The following is a 10,134-nucleotide window of genomic DNA, read 5'->3' as shown; positions in this document are numbered from 1 at the left end:
TGAAAACAATTGTATTGGATGATGGATCGGTAAAATAGTCGAGAACCGCAGTGACGCGTCTCTATTTTAACAAAACGTTTGATTTAAAGTTGTTAAAATTAACATTTATCTTACCCATGTCATGTCCATGTGCTGCTGTTTCCTACAAGAGTTTTCTCCCTGAAAAATATAATAACTAGGTCCATTTAGCCTACATTCCATGCTAATTGGCTTTTATTGTATGGGAGCTGGAGACAGTCTCCGTTACGAATACGATGAAGATAAATAAATGAAGCCTCGATGATTGTTTCAGCTCCTCAGTTCCCAGTGAAAAGTAAACGCACCACAAACAAGAGGATCAGGAGAGACATTTACTCGATTCACCAAAAAGTCCACTTTAGCAGCAAAAAATGCTTAGATAGCCTAGGTCTAGAATCATTTACATAATTACTGTACAAAATCGCGCTCTCTCACTCACTCTTGCACCGGCACGCACGGGCGACAGTGAACAGAACGTGACGTTGTACCGAGGTTATAGACGGCTGCAGAGCTTCCAATCAGTCATTTGCACTCAGACTTGTCACAAGTTCACCTGCGAAAACTGGAAAGTTGAAATCTTGGATTTCTTATCCCAAAAACGTATTGGAAACCAACTGTTTGATAACTGAGCTTTAGAAAACACCTAAAGTTAATTTACAGTACAAGCTGAAAACATGGCTTCGTCTGGACCCCCTGCAGAGGAGCACCTGCTGACCTGTGTCACACGGTGGTTCACTGGCTTTGCTGGTAAGACATCATTTAATTTCATACCAAATGTATTTGTAAATGTTTCTTTAGTTAGTTTCAGTTAGTTTCAGTACGAAGTTTGCATTTAATTACGTGAAATAGTTGAATATTAAGATTGAGACATTATGGAATGTTGGCTTGAAAGTTGGAAAAAAATAGATTTCAGGTCGCTTAATGTTTTTTGGGTGTACAATGAGAAAAAGTCGATAGAACTGGGAAAACTTTGTCGGGAGAGTTGTAGAATGTGCTAACAAAGGTGTTGCGAGTTGAAACCCCGGTTATTGTTGTTTAACAGCTTCAAATTTCCGAATTAACTGTCGAAAATTGACAAAACAAAATGGCGACCAGCACCATGGTGATAATAGAACGTACATGTCCAGGGTCGTTTCTCTATACATAGATAGTTGAGTTTGCTGCTTAAAATGTATCTGGAGATGTGGGGCCCCCTTATGTTTAACAATATCACACTTGTTAACTATAATTCCATCTATCAATTATATATTCTTAAATTGAGATTGTATTTTCTGAAGAGATTAGTGGCTTTTTATATGCTGTCTCGTATAGTTATTTGCATTGCTTTGCAACTCATAATTTAATAGAGTAACCAATACATTCGCACATATATGGCTGTGGTCATTTTGGAGATGCCCTGTTTTTTTATTGTGATGTGGTTAATGAGTAACAACGTTGAAGCTGCGTAATTGCGCGTGTAAGTCCGTGACCATCAAACTTTTTGGCCACATTTCAGTGTTTTTCAAACAAGATGTTTTCTCATATGTCTTCAATAGCAGAGCAGGATTTTTGTGTTTTTAAATCGAATTATTCTTACCGAGTCACTGAATACAGACAGCTATGCCATTTAACTTAATATGACTAATACAACTCAACCTTATTCACCTTTGCTTTACAGTCCTTATTACAGATACTGTGCTCATTAAAGGGAAGATACAAATGCAAATTAGTTTTGCAAAATCTACATGGCAATAGCATTTTCATCATGCTGTTTTATTTAAGATATCCTAATAAATAGTAACAAAGTTGCCCCTACATTTTACAGTTTTCATTGTCAAAATCAGTATTTCTCGAATTGGCAGCCAAATATGCCACACCAAATACACAACAGCAACTTACCTGTGTCTAGTCAGGCATTATCAAACCACTTCACTGTCCTAAGTTTCCAATACCAGTAGATGAGTTGCACAATATTTGATAACACTTTTAGAGGGGGCAGTGTTAAGTGGTGGCTTTTCTACAACGGATTAATTAGGCCTTTAGACCAACTGATTAAGTCTGTTTCATAAGTGCAGAATGTGACTTTCTTTCAAATTCTGTCTTGTTTCTCAGGTGGCTCCCTGTGGCCTGTGACCAACGCTCGCCCCGGTGCTGTGACTCCTCCCGAGGACCCGGTCCTGTCTGAGGTCGATGAGGAAGAGGTCGGCACTGTGTGGGAGGACGCTGTGGACGGGCTTCAGGAGGCTCAAGCTGAGCCTCAAGGAGGTAATGGAGACAGTGAGCAGTCCCCTCCTGCTGCTCCTTCTCCTGTTTATTACCCTGTTCACTATGCTGTTCCCTATCCGGTTCCTTATGCTGTTCCCCATGCTGTTCCATATGGTGTTCCCTACCCTTACTATGCTCCTTCTCCTTGTGCTTACCCCTACGCTGCTCCTTCTACTTACAGTGCTCCTCATGCTTACCCCTACGCTGCTCCTTCACCTTACGCTGCTCCTCATGCTTACCCCTACGCTGCTCCTTCTCCTTACGCTGCTCCTCATGCTTACCCCTACGCTGCTCCTTCTCCTTACGCTGCTCCTCATGCTTACCCCTACACTGCTCCTTCTCCTTACGCTGCTCCTCATGCTTACCCCTACGCTGCTCCTTCACCTTACGCTGCTCCTCATGCTTACCCCTACGCTGCTCCTTCTCCTTACGCTGCTCCTCATGCTTACCCCTACGCTGCTCCTTCACCTTACGCTGCTCCGTATGCTTACCCCTATGCTGCTGCTGCCTACCCCCAGGCTGCCGCTTACGATGACCCTTCCTATTACGCAAATCCTTTAGATGACGTAGAGGACCCTGCTGTTGAGGCGTTTCTTAACAGGTACTTGGACGGGCAGTCGTCTGAGGAGGAGGAGGAGGACGAAGACGTAGCATATGACAGCCCTGTCTTTGATGTTGAGGACATCGGACCGCTCTCCCTTGAAGATTTCTCAGAGGAGCCCGAAGACTCTGTCGTTCCTGGATCTCCCTCATGTTATGGCCCCGGCTACTCCAGAAGAAGATGCAGGGAAATTAGCGACGAGGAGGGGGAAGAGGAGGGGGAAGAGGAGTCTGCTGCGAAGAGGCGACGGTGGTCCGAGGACTGCGATTCGGATTGAGTCTGCAATGGATGGGCTGATAATCCTCCTTGATCATCAGAGCAATATCTGCCCATCATCTCTTCCACTTCACAACTGGACCAAATAATTCACCTGGTAGCATTTGCGTCTTGCGGGCGGGTCCAGGTAGCATCTTGCTCCTACTTGATTGGAAACTTCTACATGTTGGGGCTGGCCTTTGCGTCTTGCGGGGCTGCCTTCGGATCTTTTTTTGGTGTACTGTCTTGTTTTTTGTTTGTCAATCTTTCTTCCTTTTATTCTGAGGGCAGGCGCTGCCCCAGGTAGCCTTTGCGTCTGGCGGGGCAGGTCCAGGAAGCGTCTTGCACTGATTTGATTGACACTTTTCTACATGTCAGGGCTGGCCTTTGCGTCTGGCTGGGCAAGTAAAGCCTCAGGTAACCTTTGCGTCTTGCGGGGCTGCCACCCAGGAAACGTCTTGGATTTTTGGTGTATCATCTTCTAATTTTTTTTGCACGGTAGATCGACGTTTTAACTTGGAGCCTTCACCTTGATGGTGGGTTTGCCTGACTCACCCTCATGTCATACCCTCACAGTGAAGCTGACAGCACTGTGGAAGCACCTGGAAGACTGTCTGCTGTCTCAAGGTCAAACGAAAGACATCACTGAAAACCAATGCCGTGAAATAAGAAGAAGCAGACAACAGTGTTTCCCATATATTGATTTATTTGTGGCTGGCTGCCACAATTAAATATCGTCCACCACAAATAGATCTCGTAAAAAAAAATGTAAATTTTTTTATTTCAGCTCAGCCCCTCTTTGGTGCTCTTTGCTCTCAACGGCCCCTGAGCTCCGCCCCCTCCTCTCTGCAAGACATTTCTGAAGTTTGAAACCAGATGCCGCGTGCCGGAGAATCACTTCACGAATGGTTGGTATATGCATACATTTGTCCAAAATGGATGTATTCAAGTTAACTCTGATAAGTTAGTCTCTCTGTTCGTATCACGCTGTAAATCGCGGAGACCCAGCTCTTCAAATAAGTTATTAGCTAACAAGCATGAAAGGAGCCTACTGTAGCTAGCTAGTTGCTAGCTGGGTTGTCGAGGTTAGCACGCTGTGTAACATTATAGCGCTCCTAACGTTAGTCAACTACCGACTGCATTTAATTCTTTAACTCTGACACTGAATGATGTTTGCTCCCTCAAACCAGATGAATATAGAAACATATTTTCAGAGGCAGAAACGGGCTCATCCTGAAGAGGAGCAAACACAGCCTGGAACAGAGGTATTAGCAAGAGTACCTATAGAAACACACGTTGGTGGGACACATGCGGGAAAGCTGAACAGTCCGACCAGTGTGATTAGCTATCCAATTAATTTGTTTGAAATATTTCCAGGCTTCAACCAGTGCTAGTGTAGCAGCAAGAGAGGGTCAGGGAGCCATGGCAGAGCCAGCTAGCTCAGAAGCAGCAGGTGAGATTGACAGAAAACACAGAGAGATATAGAAGTAGGTCAGGTGGTCAGAAAACCAGATTTCTGAGGCATCATTTCTATTCTTCTGTGCCTCATTTCTGTAATTGTGAAGCAAGCAGCAAGCATAGACACACTGGATTTGATCCAGAGTGGTTGAATATGCCTCCATTTAAGGCCCCGGCCACACGAGCCACATAACGGTCGTTTCCGTTACCGTTTTGTGTCATATAGACCATTCGGCCACACTAGGACGACAGAATATGACACTAAACGACTACGGTAACGATAACGGGTCCCAAGGTGGATAGAACGGCATACGCAACGTTCTGGGGGGTCCAACGGCTCCGTGTGTACGCCCTATACGATCATTTTCTGATGATGATGAGGCAATAGCCCCGCCTCTCCCCACCTCTGCTGCTCACCCCCGCGTCAAAGTAAACTGCACACTGAATTCAGATTATTTATCTTTCTCTCGATATGGACATAAACGCGAGTGAAGTCTAATCTGACAGGACGGAGACACGCAGCTCTGCTCACCTGCAGCTCCTCCTGCTGTGATGCAGCGGTGAACGGAGCAAAACACACACTTCAAGTCAGATCATCACCCTTAGCTATTTTAATTACCTCTCAAACTACCTAAACTAGTTATAAATATGTTTATTTTTACTGTCGGCCGGGTCACTCATTACTGGAACAGCTGCTGCATGAGACAGACACTGACACTGTCAGAAGAGAGGGAGGAAATAGAGAGGCTCCGTGTATTTTATTATTATATTATATAGAGTCGTTATTCATTTGTTTTAAAGCTCAATAAATAACAAAGAAGACCTTTGACCGGCACTTTTATAATTTTGTCCGGAAGATTTAAACTTTAATACACGTTGACTGGCTGCCCGGTTCCCTCGCCCCCCACCGCGGAAAATAAACAGAAGGGCAACCATGACAACCATGCTTCTTCTTTGATTTTGTGGAGGAAGTTACAGCGCCACGTATAGGCTCGGCATATGTACTGCAGCTTCTCCAGCGGTTGGAGCTAAACGGAGTTTTCTCGTGTGGACAGAAACTTTCCGGTGTCTATTGCGTGTGGACGGAAGCCTTTTTTGCAATTGCGTTTGCATATGCATTTTACCGTATTATTAAAGGGATAGTTTGAATAGTTTAAAGTGGAGTTGTACAGTATTGATCAGGGTCTTAGCTACAGTAGATTGCAGCCTGCACAGTGCACACCCCATGTTTGAAGAAGCAGACAGGACTTATAGGCACAGCAAAAGCAAAGTATTTCTGTGGAGGGGGGGGGGGGGGTGTGTGTGTGTGTAACAGTTCCCATCTAAAAGAAAGGCCCACCTTAAAAAAGTTATTTCAGTTTAAGCAATGCTATATGCGCTGTATAGATACTTTAACTCAGTTTACCTTCCCTTTCCAATGGGGAAACTGAAGCAAGTCACAAAACAGTCATTTTGCCCTCGCAGACCACAGGAGCTGCTGGTTTAACGTTGCCACGTTCTGTTAGTTAGTATATGTAATTGTGTGACTTAAACTCTCTAGTTTGAATCCACCAAAGTCCCACAAAGGTACACAACAGTGCTCTACTTCCGTGCTCAAGCTCGGGACGTGCCGACCTCCATCTACTGAGGAAATACACTGACTGGAGAATTACCTCAAACAATCCCACTTCAAACGGTCCTTCCTGTCAATATGGCCAAAAAAGGTACAGTAACTTTATAAAATATATGATATTTTAAATATACAATCATTCAGAGATCATATGTCTTGCTTACCATCTTTGTCCTTAATTCACTCTTATCTTACTCCACCAATTGAGCTGCTGTTGTTCACTAAGGACAAACAAGATAAGTATGAGCTTCTGTCTTGTAGAGAAAGTATCCTGAAATAGTTTATTATTAAAAACACAGAAAGTAATATCATGTTACCTACCTCGAAACTGTACACTAAATCTGTTTGTTTATAATATTATATCACCTGTTTAGTAAATCACAGAAACTCTGCTGTTCAATGTGGACGAAAAAAGGTAAGTAAGAACTTCTGACAAGGTGATTTGGCATTTTCTACAATGGAAAGTCAAATTATGAAATATGTGTTACTGTGTGTAATATCTGTATGCTTATCCATACTTTTTAAAAAGATCAGATCATGTTTTAGTAACCATTACTTACTCATACTCCACCTTGGACAAAAACATGAGTACAAATGTCTGACTTAAAGTAAAAAATATATCCACTGCATGTTACCCCTGTTTGTCTTTCCACTAATCTAAGTGTGTCTTTATATTTCCACTAATCTAAGTTTGTCTTTATAAATGTAATAAGTGTTTTTTATTCAGAGATTGCTGCCATTCACTGTGGACATCAAAGTAAGTGCGAGCTAGAGAAAACAATGTTTTTGTGATATCATTGATTCAAAATTGAAATATGATCTGTCTTACTCAACATTTATAATTCCTCTTACCTCTCTCTTACCTCTTACCTACCTCCTTCCTGCTGCGATTCTCTGTGGATAAAAACACTACAGTAGGATTTAATGCAAAGAAAGCAAATGTAATCTTTTGATGTAAACTGTCTGCACCCTGTAAGCTACACTCATTCATTAGGGCTGTACACGAATATTCGTTAATTGGAGTACTATTCGGGTTTCAATTTCGTTATTCGGATATTCGTTTTTTCCGTCATGTTGTTTCCATAGCAACAACAACTTCCTGTCAACAGTGCTAACTCCCCTTCAAAATAAAAGCATGTCCATACAAAATAGGAAGCCAAGCCAAATTACACTTAAGACATATACAACTGCAACGAAAGTAACAAACACAATGCAATATCCTTTTCAATTTCAAAGAACACAAATTGGGTTGTATACATTAACAAATAACTATAAAACAACAATACTGTAGAACAGTGGTTCTCAAATGGGGGTACGCGGACCCCTAGGGGTACGTTGGAGTACTGCAGGGGGTACGTGAGATTTATTATATGTTAATGAGAAGGAAAAAAACATAAGTAATGCATTTAAACAAACTACTAATAGTAGATTAACTACTTTATTCAAAGGTTTACAGTGATTCTGGATAATAAAATGGGAACAATAATCGGGGTGCTCTCTTTTCCTCTCCCTCTCCTGACAGCCCGTCAGTCTCGTGCAGCTCGCTGAACCTGTAATAAGTGACCCGACAGTAAAGAATAAATATATTTATAACTAGTTTAGCTAGTTCCAGAGTAGATAAACTATCTAAGTGTGTTAGGTCTAACTCTTAGTGTATTTAATTTTGCTCCACTCAACGGTCCGTCACAGCGGCGGAGCTGTGATCATGCAGAGCTGCGTGTTCTCCGTCAGCAGCAGCTGATCTGATCTCTGATCTCTCTCTCGCTTCCGGTTAGACTTCACTCGCGTTTATGTCCAAATCTATCAGATCTAGCTAGTTCTAGTTAATTATATGACTGCCTGCTTATCAAAGGACACCTAAACAATAAGCGTTGCTTGGCAACGGCGTGTGGCCGCAAAGTATAGCGCAGCATTATGCATATAGGAGGGGTCAAAATCCCATGCTCATAAAATGCTCATATATCTTTTTCTCTTCATTCCCCACACCCCAAAATAAATAAATATACCAATTTTAGGAAAAGTAACAAAGTTTGAGCAGTGTGGGTTTTATAATTAACAGAGTTACACATATTTCAAAACGCAAAGTGTAATAACTGCAGGTTGCCTCCCTGTCACTGAGAATGACAAAGATCCTCAGTGAAGCACAAGCCCATGTTTCTCACTAAATTGTACGTACAACTTATTAAAAAGATCAGTTCAATGCAACTAATGTCGTCTTAGTGTTATTGCATGATGTTAAAATTGGTTTGCCATGAATTTAGTGATGGATTGTAAACATTTTAAATGTAGCATTTAAGTGTTTCTCAGTTACAAGGTTGTTGTTTTAATAAATCAGACTCTGATGGTGCAGCACTGTAGGCTACTGTACCTCTTTATAAGCATTTTTTCCTTAACAAATTGTGTTTGCGCTGATTCTTTCACACACACATACGGGTATTGGGCCGAGCGCGACACCGTACTTCCGGTCTGCGCCGTTTTACGCGAGGTGCAAGCAGCCGTACACCGTCTAGGTGTTGCTAAGCTTCCTGTACTGAATATCATAGTCTATTGCCCTAATCAATATCTAGTCAACTCTAAAATACCACATATATGCAATGGCATGATAATATTATTGTGACAAGTGGGGTATTCACCTGGTGTTTCCAGAAGATAGACGTAGATGCAGCCAAAATCGACGAAGGCCACTGTCGTTTTTCCATACATCTGCAGGCAGTCTGTAACAACCCACACAGCTCTAGTTTACGCTGGTAACGACCTAGAGCACCCCTCAAGTCCAGAGATGTAATCCGAAGACATGCAGCAATTTCTTCGGTCGTTAATTCAGAAAAAAAACCTAGTGCGCTCTGCCTGGCTAGTTAGCTAGCTGTTTATATTTGCACTTCCAGGATATTAGCACCTCCAGGAAAATGGCGCATTTATATATATTTATATGGCGCGTGTTGCATTGTGGGTAGCTCGTGACGTCACTGTGTGTGAAAGAATCAGAGGGTACTTGGCTGAATCTTTTTTTCAAAGGGGGTACATTATTGAAAAAAGTTTGATAACCACTGCTGTAGAATAACAAAATGAATGCCGTGAATAAACCGAAATACACGTGTTGAAGCGGTTCGCTGCGTGGGCCGAATATTCGCTGCTGATTATCCGGAGCCCGAAGAATGGTATTCGGGACAGCCCCATCATTCATACATGTTTGTCACTTTTCCTATTTACTAACTATTCTTTATATTTCTCTTCTGCACTCCACCCCCTGAGCCTGCTGTTCACTGTACAGTAAAAGGTAAGTGTGAGCCTCAGACTGACATAAAGTGCAGTAGGCCTACTACATGCAGGGTTACCCTGACGACCCAGGAACCGCTCCCATCCGACCTGCAGGACAAACTGGAGATCAGACAGGTAACCCTAATGACAACAATACAGACATTTCCGACAAGTCTTACTTTACTTTTTTGAATAATTCAACTTGTTGCTCATTCTGTTAAACACGTTTCATTCATTTCTCATACAGAGACACAGTGTTCCTGCAGCAAATCCAGGCTTACCTCTGGAGAGATAGTCGTCTGTGTTTCAGTCTATGTAAGTATCTTAAAGACACTTAAAGAGTTAACATATGCTGAACTCTTACATAATAATAATAAGTAGAAACACATTTTTGTTTCTTCTTTTAGAACTCCTCCTGTGTCTTTGGAAGTCCTGGGTCTCCTGAGAGTGGATGCAGCGGTATCACCCTGATCTCTCACTTTCACGGTTTTGTTGTTGAATTCAATAAAACACCTGGAAATCAATCTTTCTGTTTTGAGATGTCTTTTAAATACCTTTTATTTAGATAATGTGAAGTTGTTTTAAAAGTGTATTAACTTCAGGTGTCATCAAATATATAGTGGCTAGAATGCTGCTAAGTCGTATAAGAACTGAGTCTTATGGATTATTTGTAAAACCCAGAACACACACA

This window comes from Gymnodraco acuticeps, unplaced genomic scaffold, assembly GCF_902827175.1.
Source record: "Gymnodraco acuticeps unplaced genomic scaffold, fGymAcu1.1, whole genome shotgun sequence".
NCBI lineage: Eukaryota > Metazoa > Chordata > Actinopteri > Perciformes > Bathydraconidae > Gymnodraco > Gymnodraco acuticeps.
Note: the sequence above shows the minus strand (reverse complement) of the source record.